Here is a 20,738-nt window from a genome sequence, read left to right as displayed (position 1 = left end):
AGTTTCTGCTCAGGAGAAGAAACCCAAGTCTGGACCTAAGCCTGAGACTGAGTGCTTCTACTGCAAACAGACTGGTCACTGGAAGCGGAACTGCCCCAAGTATTTGGCAGATAAGAAGGATGGTAAGGTGAACAAAGGTATATGTGATATACATGTTATTGATGTGTACCTTACCAGAGCTCGCAGTAGCACCTGGGTATTTGATACTGGTTCTGTTGCTAATATTTGCAACTCGAAACAGGGACTACGGATTAAGCGAAGACTGGCTAAGGACAAGGTGACGATGCGTGTGGGAAATGGTTCCAAAGTCGATGTGATCGTTGTCGGCACGCTACCTCTACATCTACCTTTGGGATTAGTTTTAGACCTAAATAATTGTTATTTGGTGCCAGCGTCAAGCATGAACATTATATCTGGATCTTGTTTGATGCGAGACGGTTATTCATTTAAATCTGAGAATAATGGTTGTTCTATTTATATGAGTAATATCTTTTATGGTCATGCACCCTTGAAGAGTGGTCTATTTTTGTTGAATCTCGATAGTAGTGATACACATATTCATAATATTGAAGCCAAAAGATGCAAAGTTGATAATGATAGTGCAACTTATTTGTGGCACTGCCGTTTGGGTCATATTGGTGTAAGGCGCATGAAGAAACTCCATACTGATGGACTTTTGGAATCACTTGATTATGAATCACTTGGTGCTCGCGAACCATGCCTTATGGGCAAGATGACTAAGACGCCGTTCTCCGGAACAATGGAGCGAACAATAGATTTGTTGGAGATCATACATACTGATGTATGTGGTCCAATGAATATTGAGGCTCACGGCGGGTATCATTATTTTCTCACCTTCACATATGATTTGAGCAGATATGGGTATATCTACTTAATGAAACATAAGTCTGAACCATTTGAAAAGTTCAAAGAATTTTAGAGTGAAGTGGAAAATCATCGTAACAAGCAAATAAAGTTTCTACGATCCGATCGTGGAGGAGAGTATTTGAGTTATGAGTTTGGTCTACATTTGAAACAATATGGAATAGTTTCGCAACTCACGCCACCTGGAACACCACAACGTAATGGTGTGTCCGAACATCGTAATCGTACTTTACTAGATATGGTGCGATCTATGATGTCTCTTACTGATTTACTGCTATCGTTTTGGGGTTATGCTTTAGAGACGGCTGCATTCACATTAAATAGGGCACCATCAAAATTTGTTGAGACAACGCCTTATGAAATATGGTTTGGCAAGAAACCAAAGTTTTCGTCTCTTAAAGTTTGGGGCTGCGATGCTTATGTGAAAAGCTTCAACCTGATAAGCTCGAACCCAAATTGGAGAAATGTGTCTTCATAGGATACCCAAAGGAAACTGTTGGGTACACCTTCTATCATAGATCCGAAGGCAAGACATTCATTGCTAAGAATGGATCCTTTCTAGAGAAGGAGTTTCTCTCGAAAGAAGTGAGTGGGAGAAAAGTAGAACTTGATGAGGTAACTGTACCTGCTCCCTTATTGGAAAGTAGTTCATCACAGAAACTGATTCATGTGACACCTACACCAATTAGTGAGGAAGCTAACGATGATGATCATGAAACTTCAGATCAAGTTACTACCGAACCTCGTAGGTCAACTAGAGTAAGATCTGCACCAGAGTGGTACGGTAATCATGTTCTGGAGGTCATGCTGCTAGACCATGATGAACCTATGAACTATGAGGAAGCGATGATGAGCCCAGATTCTGCAAAATGTCTTGAGGCCATGAAATCTGAGATGGGATCCATGTATGAGAACAAAGTGTGGACTTTGGTTGACTTGCCCGATGATCAGCAAGCCATCGAGAATAAATGTATCTTCAAGAAGAAGACAAACGCTGATGGTAATGTTACTGTCTACAAAGCTCGAATTTTTGCGAAAGGTTTTGACAAGTTCAAGGAGTTGACTATGATGAGACCTTCTCACCCGTAGCGATGCTTAAGTCCGTCCGAATCATGTTAGCTATTACCGCATTTTATGATTATGAAATTCGGCAAATGGATGTAAAGACTGCATTCCTGAATGGATTTCTAGAAGAAGAGTTGTATATGATGCAACCTGAAGGTTTTATCGATCCAAAAGGTACTAACAAAGTGTGCAAGCTCCAGCGATCCATTTATGGACTGGTGCAAGCTTCTCGGAGTTGGAATAAACGCTTTGATAGTGTAATCAAAGCATATGGTTTTATACAGACTTTTGGAGAAGCCTGCATTTACAAGAAAGTGAGTGGGAGTTGTGTAGCATTTCTAATATTACATGTGGATGACATATTGTTGATTGCAAATGATATAGAATTTCTGGATAGCATAAAAGGATACTTGAATAAGAGTTTTTCAATGAAGGCCCTCGGTGAAGCAGCTTACATATTGGGCATCAAGATCTATAGAGTTAGATCAAGACGCTTAATTGGACTTTCACAAAGCACATACCTTGACAAAGTTTTGAAGAAATTCAAAATGGATCAGGCAAAGAAAGGGTTCTTGCCTATATTACAAGGTGTGAAATTGAGTAAGACTCAATGCCCGACCACTTCAGAAGATAGAGAGAAAATGAAAGATGTTCCCTATGCTTCAGCCATAGGCTCTATCATGTATGCAATGTTGTGTACCAGACCTAATGTGTGCCTTGCTATTAGTTTAGCAGGGAGGTACCAAAGTAATCTAGGAGTGGATCACTGGACAGCGGTCAAGAACATCGTGAAGTACCTGAAAAGGACTAAGGATATGTTTCTTGTTTATGGAGGTGACAAAGAGCTCATCGTAAATGGTTACATTGATGCAAGCTTTGACACTGATCCGGACAATTCTAAATCGCAAACCGGATACATGTTTATATTAAACGGTGGAGCTGTCAGTTGGAGCAGTTCTAAATAGAGCGTCGTGCCGGGATCAACATGTGAAGCGGAGTACATTGCTGCTTCGGAAGCAGCAAATGAAGGAGTCTGGATGAAGGAGTTCATATCCGATCTAGGTGTTATACCTAGTGCATCGGGTCCAATGAAAATCTTTTGTGACAATACTGGTGCAATTGCCTTGGCAAAGGAATCCAGATTTCACAAGAGAACCAAGCACATCAAGAGACGCTTCAACTCCATCCGGGATCAAGTCCAGGTGGGAGACATAGAGATTTGCAAGATACATACGGATCTGAATGTTGCAGACCCATTGACTAAGCCTCTTCCATGAGCAAAACATGATCAGCACCAAGGCTCCATGGGTGTTCGAATCATTACTGTGTAATCTAGATTATTGACTCTAGTGCAAGTTGGAGACTGAAGGAAATATGCCCTAGAGGCAATAATAAAGTTATTATTTATTTCCTTATATCATGATAAATGTTTATTATTCATGCTAGAATTGTATTAACCGGAAACATAATACATGTGTGAATACATAGACAAACAGAGTGTCACTAGTATGCCTCTATTTGACTAGCTCATTGATCAAAGATGGTTATGTTTCCTAGCCATAGACATGAGTTATCATTTGATTAATAGGATCACATCATTAGGAGAATGATGTGATTGACTTGACCCATTCCGTTAGCTTAGCACTTGATCGTTTAGTATGTTGTTATTGCTTTCTTCATGACTTATACATGTTCCTACAACTATGAGATTATGCAACTCCCGTTTACCCGAGGGATACTTTGTGTGCTACCAAACGTCACAATGTAACTGGGTGATTATAAAGGTGCTCTACAGGTGTCTCCGAAGGTACTTGTTGAGTTGGCGTATTTCGAGTTTATGATTTGTCACTCCGATTGTCGGAGAGGTATCTCTGGGCCCTCTCGGTAATGCACATCACTATAAGCCTTGCAAGCAATGTGACTAATGAGTTAGTTGCGGGGTGATGCATTACGGAACAAGTAAAGAGACTTGCCGGTAACGAGATTGAACTAGGTATTGAGATACCGACGATCGAATCTCGGGCAAGTAACATACCAATGACAAAGGGAAGAACGTATGTTGTTATGCGGTTTGACCGATAAAGATCTTCGTAGAATATGTAGGAGCCAATATGAGCATCCAGGTTCCGCTATTGGTTATTGAACAGAGACGTGTCTCAGTCATGTCTACATAGTTCTCGGACCCGTAGGGTCCGCACGCTTAAAGTTTGGTGACGATCGGTATTATGAGTTTTTGTGTTTTGATGTACCGAAGGTAGTCCGGAGTCCTGGATATGATCACGGACATGACGAGGAGTCTCGAAATGGTCGAGACATAAAGATCGATATATTGGACGACTATATTCAGACACTGGAAGTATTCCGAGTGGTTTCGGATAGAAACCGGAGTACCGGGGGGTTACCGGAACGCCCCGGGGAGTTAATTGGGCCTCATAGGCCTTAGTGGGAGAAGAGGAGGGGCGTCCAGGGCAGCCGCGCGCCCCCTCGCCCTCTAGTCCAAATTGGACAAGGAGGGGGGCAGCGCCCCCCTTTTTCCTTCTCCTCCCCTCTCCCTTCCTTCCCTCTCCTACTCCAACAAGGAAAAGGAGGAGTCCTACTCCTGGTGGGAGTAGGACTCCCGCCTGGCGTGCCCTCCTCCTGGTCGGCCGCCTGCCCCCTTGCTCCTTTATATACGGGGGCAGGAGGACACCCTAGGAAACACAAGTTGATCTGTTGATCTATTCCAACCGTGTGCGGTGCCCCCCTCCACCATATTCCACCTCGGTTATATTGTAGTGGTGCTTAGGCAAAGCCCTGCGTCGGTAGCAACATCATCACTGTCATCACGCCGTCGTGCTGAAGAAACTCTCCCGTGAAGCTCTACTGGATCGGAGTTAACCGGACATCATCGAGCTGAACGTGTGCTGAACTCGGAGGTGCCGTACGTTCGGTACTTGGATCGGTCGAATTGTGAAGACGTACGACTACATCAACTGCGTTGTGCTAACGCTTCCGCTTTCGATCTACGAGGGTACGTGGACACACTCTCCCCTCTCGTTGCTATGCATCACCATGATCCTGAGTGTGGATAGGAAATCTTTTGAAATTACTACGTTCCCCAACAGGAGGATTTTAGCGCCAAACAAGACAAAGCTAATAAGATTGCTAAGCTTATTGCCAGCATGGTGGATACCCTGGATAACGTTTCTTGAGCTCTTCTGAAGTTGTTTCAGTTATGGACTTGTTTTGCTGCCGAGTTTATTTGCACTGGTGGCCAATTTAGACGGCTTGTGTATGTAATATGCTACTTTGTTCCCTATATTTGCACTGGTGGCAAACTTTGATGCCCAGTGGATGTAATATGTGTGATAGCCATAATAGCTTAGCGTTAGTTCCTTTCTTATTTATTTCCTTATTGTCTTGTTTAGTTGTTTGCTTGCAGTCACCGTAGTTTTCCGCGTTTATTCTAGTGGCCAGAATAAATTAGGCCACAATAACCATGGCAACACACGGACCGTTGTGACCATGGTCCTGCTACATACGTAGTGACCATGGCCCTCCACTGGCTGTATGATCCATGGGCCTTCCATGAGCCGTAGGATCCATGGGCCTTCTACGGGTCGTCTCATCTATGGGCCTTCTACGGGCCGTATAATCGTTTCACCAAACATGGGTCGTACTATTCATGGACCAATGACGGACTGCAAAATCGGCCGTAAATGGGCTAGAGTGGAAATCGTCTGTTTTATGGCATGACCATAATGGGCCGTTAATAGGCCATAATTGATGACACTACGAAAACAGCCCCACGTGTTAACGGGCCACAAGCAGGCCGACTGTAACCACGGGCTGAATTTGGTCCACAAGCTGAACAAGCCAGTAATGGACTGTAAGTAATCGAATTATGGAAATGATCCTAAAAGTAAATGGGCCCTTAGAAGGCCGAAAGTTAACACGGGCTAGAAACGGCCGACGGGCTAATGGGCCATTAATGGGTATAAAGTGATACACTATTCATTACGGGCCAGTTTCATGATGGGCCGTTAATGGGCCAAGATTTACGAAGGGCCTCATATGGGCAGAAAGACGTCATCGGCCAGACATGGGACTGGAGTTACAACGGGCTGGAATCATACTAGACGGCCCAGATGACGCTGGCCTAATTCGGGTAAGCTGTAACGGGTCGTGACCTAGCGGGTTGTATATGGGCTATATGGTAACAGGCCGTTAACAGGCTTTCTGTGGGCCGCCCACTACCTATTTGACCAAGTCAAACAGGCCAGCCTTTTCACCGAAATGTGCCTCTGTTGGGCCGTGCCACATGTCGATGAATCATAGGCGCCTCCTGTCCAGTGAGTGGATGACATATGTCCCAACGATGAGCCAACACGTGTTTCCTCCGGCCAATGAGAATTTTACACGTGGAAAATCCCCATTGGTTCGGGCTGTTAACGGGTTATCGGATCCAAAACCGGACCTGATAGCTTAACGGCGGCCCGTTACGGTGGATGCCATGTGTCGGTCACCCTTGACGAAAGCACTTCCATGATGCGCAATTTATCGTCATGGGAGTGGACACTTTCGTGATGATAATTTTATTAATGCCATGGAACACTTCTACGATAGCACATGTATGACTATCTTGATTCTATCATAAATTGTCATGGATGTACATGCATGATAGAAAACGTGACCTACTGTGACAAACATGTATCATTACGGAAGTGTATTTTTTTGTAGTGATATGCTTAAATTCATAAGCAAGTGACATAACATGAGTATGTGGAAGATAAAATCAAACCAAAGGCAAGAATTGATGTGGTTATCCATAAAATCAAAACTAAGAGCCACCCTCCCCTCATTGCCTGTATAGCCTTAAAGAAATTTCCCCATTGGTATTTACCAGAGATGGTTCTACTTATTTAACAGAAAATTGGAAGAAGACCACTTGCAGTTTAAATTTATGCCTCCATGGTGAATACCCAAAATAACTATATGCAACCGAAAAAGGGGGTGCATTTGCAGAAGAAAGGCATTTCTATTGATGTAGTTTTCTTCACAAATATTTACACATGATCCAGACCGTATAGAAGTAAATCATCCCTACCTAATTGCTATCTCAGACAAACCTTAGTGCTTAATTTAAACAATATGTAAGTATATCATACATCACATTTATATAGAACAAAAACCAACAACATTATTGGATAAATACATCAAATTATATAGAACTAAAACCAACTGCATCTCTTTGTACCTCTTATGATTAGAGGAAAGGCCACAAGGGAAGAACCTAGAGTTAGCATAGATTTCATACCTACATAGTATGGCAGAAGTAGGGTGCTTTCATTGGATAAATACATCAAATTATACATAACTAAAATCAACTTCACCTCTTTGTATCTCCTATGATTAAAGGAAAGGCCATAAGGGAAGAACCTAAAGTTAGCATGTGATGGCAGCAGTAGGGTGCTATACTATTGGCGGTGTCCTTTTTATATATCCTCACCAGTTACCGGACATAAGAAAAGGAGAAGATTAGAAAGGTATAATAGTTCTGAAGCTATAGCAGTTATTAAACAACGTAGTAGTCCATCATATATTGTTTCGCCCAAACAATAACTAATAGAAAACACACCATAAGTAAACCTCCTTCATATGGTAATTAGTCAGAAGTAATTGAATCTAAAACTATTTATCTCCTAATTAAGAGCATAACCAAACCACATCCTAAAGCAAATGTCGTTTTTCCTAACCACGCGCTAAAAAAATTGAAAGTTAACAATAGTTGACTACAAACTATGTGTCCGAAAGTAACAGATACTAACAAAGTAAAGATATAAGTACCAAAAGTTGTTGTGTATATTACAGACCAATCAGATCATCTATGTGTCCAATTTACAAGCAAGAACATAGTAATCGAGTGAGGGGCCTGCCGTAATATGAGCCATCAGTAACAGTAGTTGACGACAAATTATAAGCACCAAATACTAGAACTATTCTTGTCCAGTGTGACCAAAAGCATGTTTATCAATGTAGAAACATAAACACATTCGTAGTTCAGGGTACAGATGTCTGGGAGTTCTGGTTTTAAAAGAAGTCCGCAATTCAATGCAACTTAAATTGTACGATCCATTGCTAAACCAGAAAAATATCAAGAAATCATCAAAAAAGATCTTAGCACAAGCAGTGAGCTTTGGCTGAGATAATTTTAGTCTAGCAATGCAAGGTTCCGGCATGAACATGCATGTCAACACACCTCCAGCCTCTATAGTTCTATGATATGAACAAAAAGACGGGAAACCAACTATTCCCTAAAATTAAAGCTCACGGGCATCCTGAATAAATATGGAGTCTATAGCATACTAAAGCAAGATAATTGGGAGAACAAACATAGAGCACATTCATTATCAAACAGATTGTAAGCGGCATAAATAGTTAGTTCAAAACACTTAAAAGAACACTTGTTGGGCATAAAAATAGTACAAAACCAAAAGGCCCTTATTTTTGGCCCTATACTATAGTATTAAACAATGCATGCATACCTACCCTACCATCACTACATGTTGTCACTTCACATGTTCATCTATTGGACGCTAAACTATTCGAAGATCTAGCATAAATAGTGGCATTCATTAGTATGCATATCATATTTGCTTGCAAATAATCTTATCTTTTATCTCTAACGGGTTTTCAACAGAGCTTTCTCCTGGTATATGCCTCAAGAAATAAAAATAAAAATATACTTTTCTAAACACAAAGAAACCTAGATTAGAAAAAAGAGGCATCATATACCAGTATTGATGTGCTTCAATATCGCTGAAAGAAATACATTCCATTGCTTGATTTGCCCGGTAGTGAAAGCCATTCAAGATACAATATGTCTGAATCAACAAAATCGTAGCAATAATCTAGTTAAACGTGGGAATATGCCTGCAGTTTTAGAAAAGAATGAAGCAGCCAAATATAAATGACAATCTCAAACTATCGAAATAAAAGTTGTTGAAACACAGAAATCAAACATGGAAACCAACCTGATTATAGCAAGAATTCAACCACTTACACGTGCAACCCTCCAAAAGAAGTACTCAACGGCAACATGGGAGTATATCAACTGCCATACTGGGATCATGTTAGAACCATAGGAGGGAAGATATACAATCCTTATTATGAAAAGCAAACTATTTCTGAAATCTCTCATGGCAATCTAACATTTTAAATATAATGAGTTATAATGTGTGGATATGCACAACAATATCTCTCTCAGGTTACAACTATCAAAGGGTTTCATATGAACGCTTGTTCAACATTTAGAAGGTAGTAGTAATAAAAGAAAATGCATTCTGGTTTGTGTCACATCATTGTGAAATAGTCCATAGAAAACACAGAGGAGGCTCTAGCTCCCACATGGGTAGGTGATACTCTCTTATGCTAGTGTTACTGGTTCTTGTCGCACCTTTCGCTCTTGAGCATACGGAGGCAGCCTATGCCTCAAACCCACAACATAACGGCGTCAACCGACTTAACACCACCAAAGAGCCACTTACGAATAAACTTTACTAATTTCACATTGCCCAGAGCACAAAAAAGTTGCTTGACTACTACTACTAAGCTGCCAATTATACAACAAAACCTAAAAACTACACCAAAATGTCTTGATGAATTTAAGGTCAAACATAGACCTTTCAATAACTATACAAAATATTAAACGCACAATATGATTACCCTCTTCTATAGGTAAACCAAAAATAAAATGTGTGTTTAGTTGAAACTAAAATTGCATGCTCAATATTTATGAAACTGCATGCTCATTCACAACTCAATGAAACCACACTTCATTCTCATGGCGACAACCGAGCAATGGGTGCACGACGAACGACGGACGCAAGGGAGAAAGCAAAAATCTTTTTTTTCTTTGAATCAGCCTAGAACTAGACCGGAGCAGATAGAGAGATATGGAGGAGACCTTCCATGGTGTGGCGCTGGCAGGAGAAGGAGGCTGCACTCCTCTACCGGTGGAGACCTCGCTGGAGCTTCTTTGGAATCGGCGTCGTTCCGTTCCTTCCCGCTGTTCATCCTACATCCCCTACAAAGAAGAGACGAGAGGAGATGGGGTCGGAGAGAGAGAGAGAGAGAGAGAGAGAGAGAGAGAGAGAGAGAGAGATGAGAAGTATAAGGGAAGGGGAGGAGGGATTCGTACCATAGCACCTTCGTCGAGGTCTTGGGGGGTCGCCATGGCTGGGGATTGGTCCTACCGCTGGTCGCCGTTCCTCCTACCTACATAGATAGAGAAAGAGACCGGGTGACAGAGAGATAGAGAGATTGATGGAGAAGAAGAGGAGGGGGAGTAGGGATTCATACCATACCACCGTCGTGGTTGTCTTGGAGTGCTACGATGAGTCGCCATGGCGGGTGGCTAGGGTTTTCGATGCGAGGAGGGAGGGAGAGCAGATCTGACCACGGGGTGAGCTGCTCCTCGAGTGGATTTGCGGCCAGGGAGAGAAGGGGAGGGGTCACCGACGGTGGAGTGGGGGCCGAGAAGGGTGAGGTCGGCGGTGGCGACGGTTGGAGGGGATCGAGAGAGGAGGAGGAAGGAGCGGCGGGCCTGGTTGAGTGCTCTTGTGCTGAGTTTTATACATCTGCGTGCGAAAAGACAAGAATGCCCTTGATGGGGCATGGAAATTACACGCGGTGACATGAGCTTGAGCACCTATTCATTGTAGCAGTGTTAATAGCGATCTGACGGTCATGGCCAGGATCGGCTCACCTGAAGATCCGACGGTCCGGATGCGTTTGGACACCCAATCGGACGGTCCAGAGTGCACATGGCCTGAGAAGGCTTCATTTATCTCCAGACTCTAACAATGGGATGTTCGCCACAAAGGTTTGGTCACGCTTATAAGTTAGAACGAGTATTTGGCAAATATATCGATTGTCTGACATCGCCCCACGCATTTTTATGAGCTCAAGTTATGGTCCTTCAGTCCTTGGCAGGACGGAGAGGATTTTTGATTTAGTGTGTAAGAGTTATTTGAGTTTTGCCGTAGGAGTAGGAGTGGAGTTCTTACTCTTGTTGGCCTGTAGCAAGGGGGAAATATCTGTTGCACCGGAGTTTGTGATGCTACCGGTGCACCGGTCTCATATTGTGCTTTTAAAATGTTCAAAAAAATCTGAAAAAAAATTAGCACACTCATACAACATTAATGTAGGTTGTCACAAAATTTTAAGTCAAAATTCTAAACATAACTTGAAGAACAAAAATGACAAATTCAACCCTGAATAGTACACAACATAACTTGGGCTTTAGATTAGGCCCATTATCACAGTGAGGTCAAATTTGTTATTTTTGTATCTCTAAAAACATTTCTAATTTTTATCCGAAATTTTGTGACATCATACATTGATGTTGTGTTAACATGCTAGATTTTTTTTCAGATTTTAAAAAATAGTCTTTGACATCCGGTGCACAGGTACCACCACAAGTGCGGGTGCACTGAATACATTCCCCTGTGGCAGGAGTAAAAACTCTTCCTGCTTTCCCCTACCGATACGCAAATCAAATTAAAATTTACACAAAAACAGACTATGTTGTGTAAGGTATATGTCAGATTGATATTGAAACACTAGAATATTTACGCCCTCCATTGCAACGGATAGACAATTTGCTAGTAAGATTAATAAAACTGATACGAGAAGTTTTGGAAGGTCTGAGGACATGTTTTTAATACTTTTTGTCCGTTTTTAGGAAGTTTCCACACGCTTTTTTTCTTCTTTTACTCTTTATGTGTTTTTTATTCGTTTTCCGTATGATTTTTTTTTCTGTTTTTCCTTTCCTATTTCATTTTCTGAAATACATGTTGACTATGTTTAATACACGTTGAACATTTTCCGCATATACATTGATCATTTTTCCAATACATGTTGAACATGTTGTAGATACATGTGAAATATTTTTTAAATACATTTTAGACATTTTTGGTATATGAGTCATTAGATACATGTTGAATATTTTCTAAATACATGTAAAATGTATATTAATTTTTATTAATACACAATATTTTAAACACACAGTGATTTTTGTAAAAGGGATCATGAATAAAATTTGATTTTTTCATGATTATTTTGAAAATGTCATGATTATTTTTACTGGTATGATTTTTTTAAGATTGCGTGAACATATTTTAAAATGCGTGAACAATTTTTAAATGGCATGAAACATTTTATGAATAGTACAAAAACTTTTACAAACTATGTGAACAATGTCATGGACAATTTTTTAAACGTGCTTTTTTTTTCAAATGTCATGACTATTTTTTTTATTGGTACGAACAATTTTGGAAAAAGATTATCAACAATTTTTACATGGCTTTTATTTACCTTGATTGGTTTTTTGGCTTTGGGCATTCTCCACATGCCTTGGTTTAGATGTAGCGTGTGGCATGCCCCATGCAGCGATGCGAGTAGCTTCTTCAACGGGATACTGGCAAATCGAGTGGGATACACACAAGTCGGACACCACCATGCCACTAGAAAAATGAACCACACGTAGGACCTGAATTAAGGAGTACCCACCACGTCTTTATGGATCGGGCGGAGGACCACCAACAACCGTAGAATGGGCCACGTAAGTTCTGGCCCTCGACGTATTTAAGATGGAATCTTCTAAAGACTTGGTGTATATTTCAAAGCATATTCAAATATTCAGCATGTTTATCTTTAGATGCAACCGACCATGTGTAACCTTAGGTATCGCTCGGCCCCTACATAAGTCGAGGGCTTTAGGTCAGTAGAGGCATGTTTGATTCATTCATACGATCTCGAGGTATATCATCATGTACTTTAATTGCACCCCATCGACAATCAATATAATACAAGTATGACGTAGGGTTTACCTCCTCGATAGGTCCTGAACCTGGGTAAATACTATGTCTCTCTCCTTCCTGTTACTATCAAGCCAAGATCACTAGCTTGGGACCTCCTACTCGAGATTTGCCGGAATTAGTTTCGACATTAGTGGCCCATATAGGTCTCGTTGTGTGGTCATGGAGGCTCGATGAAGGTATCGCTTACATCAGACCCACACCAGCGTAATCTCTATGTCGGAGCATCAAAACCTCGGCACAACCCAGACACAGGAGCGTTTCCAAACTCCCACTCATCATTAGGACATGAATCCCAATGAATCAAATCTTGCGATCGAATCCCCATATGTATCTTTGGATTTGGCTGAGGGTCCTCAAGTGGTCTCCACTCAGGAGACCGTTTTGCACCGGTCGCAAGATAACAATCACACCTGGTCAGGCCTACCCTGGAGCTCAGACCCAAAGACTCATCATTGTGACCCGATCGACGTGGACGTGCAATCCGTCCCAAGGCCAGCATAAAACCCGCCTCGAGACAATCTCTATTGAAGGCTGACATTAGATTGGTCCGGGATTAAATTTCCTATCCCACCCACCCCCACATTGTGTATTGCCCCGATAACTCAGGACCGACCAACATCTGGGATTTACGTTACATTACACAAAAAACAAGAAAATAGTACGACAGTTCTAGATGAGATTTTGTTCATAAAGAACGAAATCCCAGATTGCGGCGATGCGGAGGCCTTAGCAGCATTCCGATTCAATTGCCAAGATGCAGGAATCGCAAACACCATGGCACGACGACACGTTAGAACGTTCCTCGAGATATAGGACATCGTAACAAGATACTGCGTCATGAAAGAGGTTTGGCTATAGAGGAACAACAAAAGAATTTGATTCAGGAACCATCAGATTGCGGCGATGACACGTACCCGCGTCTTAGCCGATGCCAAAAGCGCTCTAGAGTTGACAAGCCAGCCGATCAGCCTGCACATAAGAAGAAGCCAGGCAAGGGACCCAAGTCTGCATTGGACGCGATCTTGGATGAACCATGCGCAATCCATTCTATCTCATTGAACACAAAGCATGTTGGGTTGTCAGACAGGTGGCAAAAGGAGCAATAAACCTCCTAGATAACCTGGAACTCAGAAAAGTCGCAGAAAAGCACCAAGGTGGGTGGAGCAGTTGTCCGACCACGATGAGATCCTAATGATCTATGAGACTCACCCCTCATGAAACCAGCAAAAGAGAGCTCTTCGGGAAATTAACCACGTTAGCCAGATGGTAGTCCCATCCTTGAAGATAGGGGCAATCCGAGGGCCCCCAAGATCACCTGGAAATCAACCGTGTGTGACCTACGTGCAAGACACCGCCCCGAACTGGGCCCATCACCAACCGGGCCCTAAGAGGGATAGCCGGGTGGGTACCAGGAGCGACGAACCATACCGCGTGGGCATGCCCGCCGCACGCGAACGCAGCATCCCGGGACAACCTTCCATTTTTTTTCCTAAAAGGACATGTAGGATTTAGTAACCAAAGATGCAATATCTTACAAAAGCAAAATACTTTTTAAAAAGGTTTGACGACATTTGGCGCATTTGCACGTCGGGATGAAACTGAGTGAAAACTTTTCGCTTTTTCGAAGAAGAAACAAGAAGAGAGGAAGCAAAAACAAAGATTTACAAAATGTAAACAAAAATGGTTTTTTATACGCGGAAATGGAAACAAAACGAAATAGTATTTTCCAGCAAAACGAACATGGAAAGAAACTTTCCGTTTATGCGAATATCAAATTTTAGTTTTTACTATGGGCCTACGACTGCTTTGTAGCTCAAACATCAACAACACACAATGATAGAGTGAGCAGAATGGCTCATGTGAAGCCCAACTTTGAGGACCAGGCACATATTCAAACTGTACAATATATGGAATTGTCCAATACTACTATAGTTCTTTGCTAAATTCCTAACCTAATCATATTATTTTGTAGTCATGTTAGCAATTGATTAAATTTGTTGGTTAGTTTGTGTTTTTCTCTATGGTTCAAGAGGGTTTTAAATGTCGGTTAACACCCGCTTCCGTTGTCGTATCCGCTCCGTATTGACTCGATGCATGTTTCGTAGTATCTGTTTTCATATTCATTTTCGGGGTTCTGTATTCATCTCCATAGTTCCGTCTTTTTCGAACTCCGTTTTCATCCACGAACAAATACCAAAAAGGTGTTTTAGACTGCTGTGCTTGCAGTCGGCCTTGATATATTTCTTTCGTCTTACTACAATAATTTTTACAGAGGACCACACTGCCTTCTGTTGCAGAGCGGGCCCGCGTGTCAGCGCCAGGCTAGCCTTTTGGGAGGTGGCCCCGCTCTGCTATGTTGGCCAAACTAATTGATGGATGCGCCTGGACTGGATCGATGGCATCTTTGAACAGTTGGTTGGCCACTCGCTCTTTCCGCTGAGCCGTCGTTTTCACTAGCTTCGGCGGGTCAAAAACAATTGGGAGATCTCGCCTCGCCCGCCGGTTAGTTTTCCGCCCATTCATTCCGGCCAAAGCTCTGAGCCACCCCCCTATCTTTACTCCCCACAAGGCGTGACGAGGAAGCGCCATCATATCATTGTGCCTGATGCTTCTTCTACCCATCCATCTATCCATGCATGCATCTGATCTCCTCGTCTCGGTCGTCTCGCCGCTACAAACATCTCATCTCAGACTTGTGTCCATGGCAGCAGCGGCAGCAGCAGCATGGGGCTTTCTCCATCTGCCATGCGACTTTGTCTCTTGCCGCTTCAGCAGCTGCCGCCTCTCTGGTCACCTCCTGCCCCCTCCATCTCCATGGCTGCAATTAAACTGCCAGGCGGTGAAACCTCAGGGGAGATAATTTAACCCATCCATCATATCGTCCTTAGCTAGTAAGTTTACGACACATAGGCCGGTCCAGCTTCTGCATCCAGTGAATCTTGATTGCCATGTGATATCGTGCGTGCCGTATCGAGTTAAACTATTTCACGTACGAGCCCAGTTAGCTTTCCAGAGGCAAAGCTAGTAAGTAGCTGACGCTAATTTACTGGCTCGGGTCACATCATATGATGGGAATTATTAGTAGTACTAAGTGAGTTCATGCCGACATGTGATAAAGTCACAAGAAATAATGCCTGAACGGATCTAAATGAGTAGAGGACACTCACGTAGATACTGGGATTAGCCGATTAGATTTAAGTATATACTTGCCTGAAACTGGGAGTAAGGGGGATACAGGGATTAGGTTAGCATATTTCATCTGGGGTCGAAACCCCTCGACAATTACAAGCCTACGCAGACATTTCACTCCGCTGGAAGCCTATACATACATACATGATACATCTGCGAAGGAAAAAGCTGTGGATATAGGAGCTGGAGCACGCAAATTGAAGCTGCGGCTCGCCTGCGCTTGGACTAGTTGTCTTGAGCATGGACTAGCTAGCTAGCTAGCTGGGTGTAGCTACTCTACTGTACGTACATACTGCGGCCTTCCCTTTGCAGTTTCAGCCTCTGGCTGGCGTCAATCAGCTCATGCATGCCACGGTGAGGTTACGGAGGGCAGTGGCAGCTCTTTTTGTGTGTTTTCTTGGAGCATGCGGCCGCAAAAGGCTGGGGCACTTGTCGCAGAGATGTTGGTTCCTCCTAGCTAGCTCAGGCTCAGCTGCGACATCTAGGCGTACGGTGTGCCACGGATTTATGTCGTACAGACACGTACAGTACTGTGCTGCTAGTAAAAACGTATACACAAAGGGTCCTCTTGTCAATTCATTGCATGCTCTCCTCTAACGTTAAAATTTACTGTAGGATGCCACGAGCAAAAGTGAGTACCATGTACTCCCTCCGTCCGTAAATACTTGTCATCAAAATGAATAAAAGGAGATGTATCTATGGATGTCCTCGCTTATAACAAACAGGCAAGACGATGGCTAGAGTATCACGTACACTGGCTGTTTCAATTAATGATGGCATCATAAGCATTGGGTTTACCCAGTGCTCTCGGTGAAGGCAGCGCAGTGCATGATGCATATGTGCTGCCGTCCACAAGGATGCTGCTGCTCTGGCATGGGGCTTAATTGGCTCTAGAGATCAGCCTATGAGTCATCCAAAAAACTCACCGCACAAAATCATCTCCCCCACCTCTCGCTGTCTCGACCTTCCTCTCGGCAAACGGTGCTACATCGCAAACCGGCAGCAATCTATGCCCAGTCCGGCCGGTCGTGATGTTTCTAACACATGCTCGTTAGGGTTTCACAACGTAAGTTCAGTTCTCTCCCGAGAAGCCCTCTGAAATTTCTTGTTATATTGGTATCTAATTCTTCAGGATTTCTATCTCTATGAGATTCATCACTAGCTGGAGAGATTCATACACGCGCCTGAGCTCGCTATGTGAAACAACATAAATAAGAATATGAACTTAGCTGCTAGGGGCGTGGAGACCACCATTGTACGAACAAAATCCACTGACGGCACAAGAGACAATTTCAACCAAAAGCCATGCATGCAGGACCTGGCACGCATAGTTAAAAGGGGTCAGAAATCAGGTCAGGGATACTAAATGATATTAAAACCTGTGCATAGTTGAAAATAACTGCGCTGTAATATTACACTGCACCAGATTCTACAGAAGAAATTAATACATACAGTCTCCTTATCTTTTTTTCTCCACACATGCGTAAACCATGGAAACATCTCTCTCTCTCTCTCATGTCTACTTATGCTGACAAATGCAACTCGATATTATATATGTGTACTTCACAGGGAGTAGTATGCCAGTACTCTATATGATTGCGGCCATCACGCATCACAGTTTTCTGCCTTAAAATGTCAGCCAAACGCCAAAGAAGAGCAGGAGACTTAACTGTAGAACTTTTCTAAGTAATGTCTTACTCATGTTTCACGGAAACAATATCATAAATTGATCCGATGCGTGGATGCATATACATATCCACATGGCACATGCAGCTTCAGAAAATGAAGACTAGTCGTTCCGCACAGCACGCATAAGTCCATGCATCCCCTCAATATTTACAAGAGTAACTGCAGGATAACACATATAAAACAAAAACGTGATGTCCAATCCTAGTATATCTATCATGCATATGAACCTTCTGCCAACAGTAACATTTTTCCTTCAAAGCAAAACACAAGTTGATTCGTGAATTCCGTACATAGCCTCATACTTGTACTCACCAGTACAAGTCCACTTTATTCATTATAAGGGCATAATCGAATGACCATCATTTTAGCTCTATTTAGTGCTAACTGTAATCTAATTACTTTGAGCATATGCATAACAGTAAGACACAAATATAACCAAACATGACGAACCATATCTAGCTAGCTATTACTGTGGATTGCTAGGTGTAGTCAACTGTTTCTAATTAAGTTTGAAGATCAACACAATTTCATTTGTCTAGATTTAATTTGTGTGCTAAAATCGATGCATATTTTTAAACAAAAAGCTGCACGCTGATATCAATATTTTGTGGCTAATTAGTCAAGACTTCAATAACCTGCTTAGCATATACTATCTTTCAACACAAAAAATCACATACTCCCTCCGTCCGGAAATACTTGTCGTAGAAATGGATACAAATGGATGTATCTCGAACTAAAATACATCTAGATACATCCATTCCTCGGACAAGTATTTTCAGACGGAGGGAGTAGATATTTAAATAAATCGCATTCAGCTCAAATTTTGCTAGTGGGGTGTAAATATTTTCCCTATAGCTTCTGCTAGATTTGCTAAATATACAAGTGCATGCAGAAAGAGAAAGAAGCTAACGTCGCTTTCTTAAAAGTTACTCCCTCTGTTCCAAAATACTTGTTGTGTTTTTAGTTCAAAATTTTGAACTAAAACCACGACAAGTATTATGAACGGAGGTAGTACGTAGTAGACAACACAGCCTGCATATGTATGTTATCATATTATATATTTGAGACATGGTAGAAAATTACAAAAATTACATGTCAAGCAGCAACTAAATAAGGTTCACATATGTAACTAATTGATACACAGAAGACTAACACAAACACCGACGAAGGTAGTATAAATAACCGTCTTCTACATAACCTTGATGTCTAAAATAATATATCCATACCACTCGAAGCTGAAGTATATCTAGCTACTGGATCTAATTATTCTGCAAAAAAAAGCTACTGGATCATATATGACTTATTTTGGATTGTGCCATTACAACTCCATAAGATCCTGATAAGCATTTTCTGTTGTGTGTGATAAATACTAAGTATATTTCAGTTAACAATTTTCCTATCCTACTAGTTGGTTTAGCAAACCATACATGCATATACTTCATAGATGCTTCTACAGTTTTACTGTAAGAACAGAAATGTAAAAAAGAAAAGAAAAAAATGCACAATGACATTTGGGCTGGAAGGTTGTTGGATGAACAATCATCATACTATCTGCTAAAAACAAGATGATGTGTAGGTTATAAAAAGAGCCAGAAACCATAGTACTTAATTATGAGAAAAATTTGTTGCATAATGTGACAATGATTGAAATTGTTCTATAAGAAATTGAAGATTTTTGAATCCCTTTAATGGTTTTTGCTAGAATAGATCATCCATGTTTATGCAGTGAGAATACATATGAGATTCGTAATAAAAAATGGTGTCAAAATTCTTGTATTTGGTACTACCAAGGAACCATGGCAGTGTAATAATAAAAATATTGCAATCTTAAAAAACAAGACAGATTAAATGTGTAAACAAATAAATGGAAGAATGTATGACTAATTGAAGTGAAATATACAGTGATTAAACCAAAAGTAATACCGCCTCTGTCCCATAATATAAGATCTTATTACAACCAAGATGTGAGTATATCAGTTGTAGTAATCTTATATATTATGGGACGGAGGGAGTATTTGTAGATGTTTGCGGTGTAGTTAACCATAATACAGCACACAATATCAACAGGTATTGACAATGACAAGGAGGTGCTAATGATCTTTGATGCAACAATATTTTTTTGTAACTCGTATTCCTTAGCTAAAGCTTTTCTCCAAAGTAGCTAAACTTTTCTCCAAAGTTAATACGTATATTTCTGCTGCTCCAGAAGATACCAGGATATACAAGAGACATCAACTATTGATTTGTAGACTGGCCTAGATACTTATGCTTAGTGTAAGAGGGACGACACAGAAGACATGCATTAACCTTGAGCCCGAGGTAAGTTAAAAGTATGAACTATCAATCAGTTAATCTCAAAGGAACTGTATCGAGTGAGTGCAGTACGTCAAATGACAAAATAAAAACCAAAGTAAACACCAAGCAAGCAAAAAAAGAGGAAGAACAAGAAAACACGCTTATAGTGATATATAGACAATCCCAGTCGATCTCCTGCCCATTATTTATTTCCCCATTAACTCCCATTCCTTTTTGAGCTTACACTGGACCAAAGGTACTTTCGTTTTCAGGCACAGCATCTATATATCTATTCCGGCCATGCCAGTGCAAAAGGATCCCCCTCCTACACTTTGCTAGTTATGGATACCTATTGAGGACTCAGTACGTGGCCATGCCCCCATTGCTACCAGCAGCAGGCGTACACAACGTACCTACTCACTGCAGTGAAAAGGAGAAGAGGGAAGAAAGTTAAATATAGAGAGAGGCCTTTGTCTTTCTCACTGCCTCACACAGAAAGGACAACAAGGGAGAGCAATTCCGAGCAAGACGTACTACCCCAAGAGATGTGCATATACGCACACCTCACTGTTCCTACTGTTATAGCAACAGTCGAGCTAGTGCTGAGGTCCCTCCTCCGCCCATAAATTTTTAACAGACGTACAAAGAAGTTAAGGCCAGTGGCAAGTGCCCAGTGCAGTGCACCACCTCTTTACAGACTGCCAAGAACATAAAGAACACTCGGAGCGTATACCACTCCAGGGCCAGACAAAA

Source organism: Triticum aestivum, chromosome 2A, assembly GCF_018294505.1.
Source record: "Triticum aestivum cultivar Chinese Spring chromosome 2A, IWGSC CS RefSeq v2.1, whole genome shotgun sequence".
Lineage (NCBI taxonomy): Eukaryota > Viridiplantae > Streptophyta > Magnoliopsida > Poales > Poaceae > Triticum > Triticum aestivum.
The sequence above is the reverse complement of the archived record's forward strand: the minus strand, read 5'-3'. Positions refer to the sequence as shown.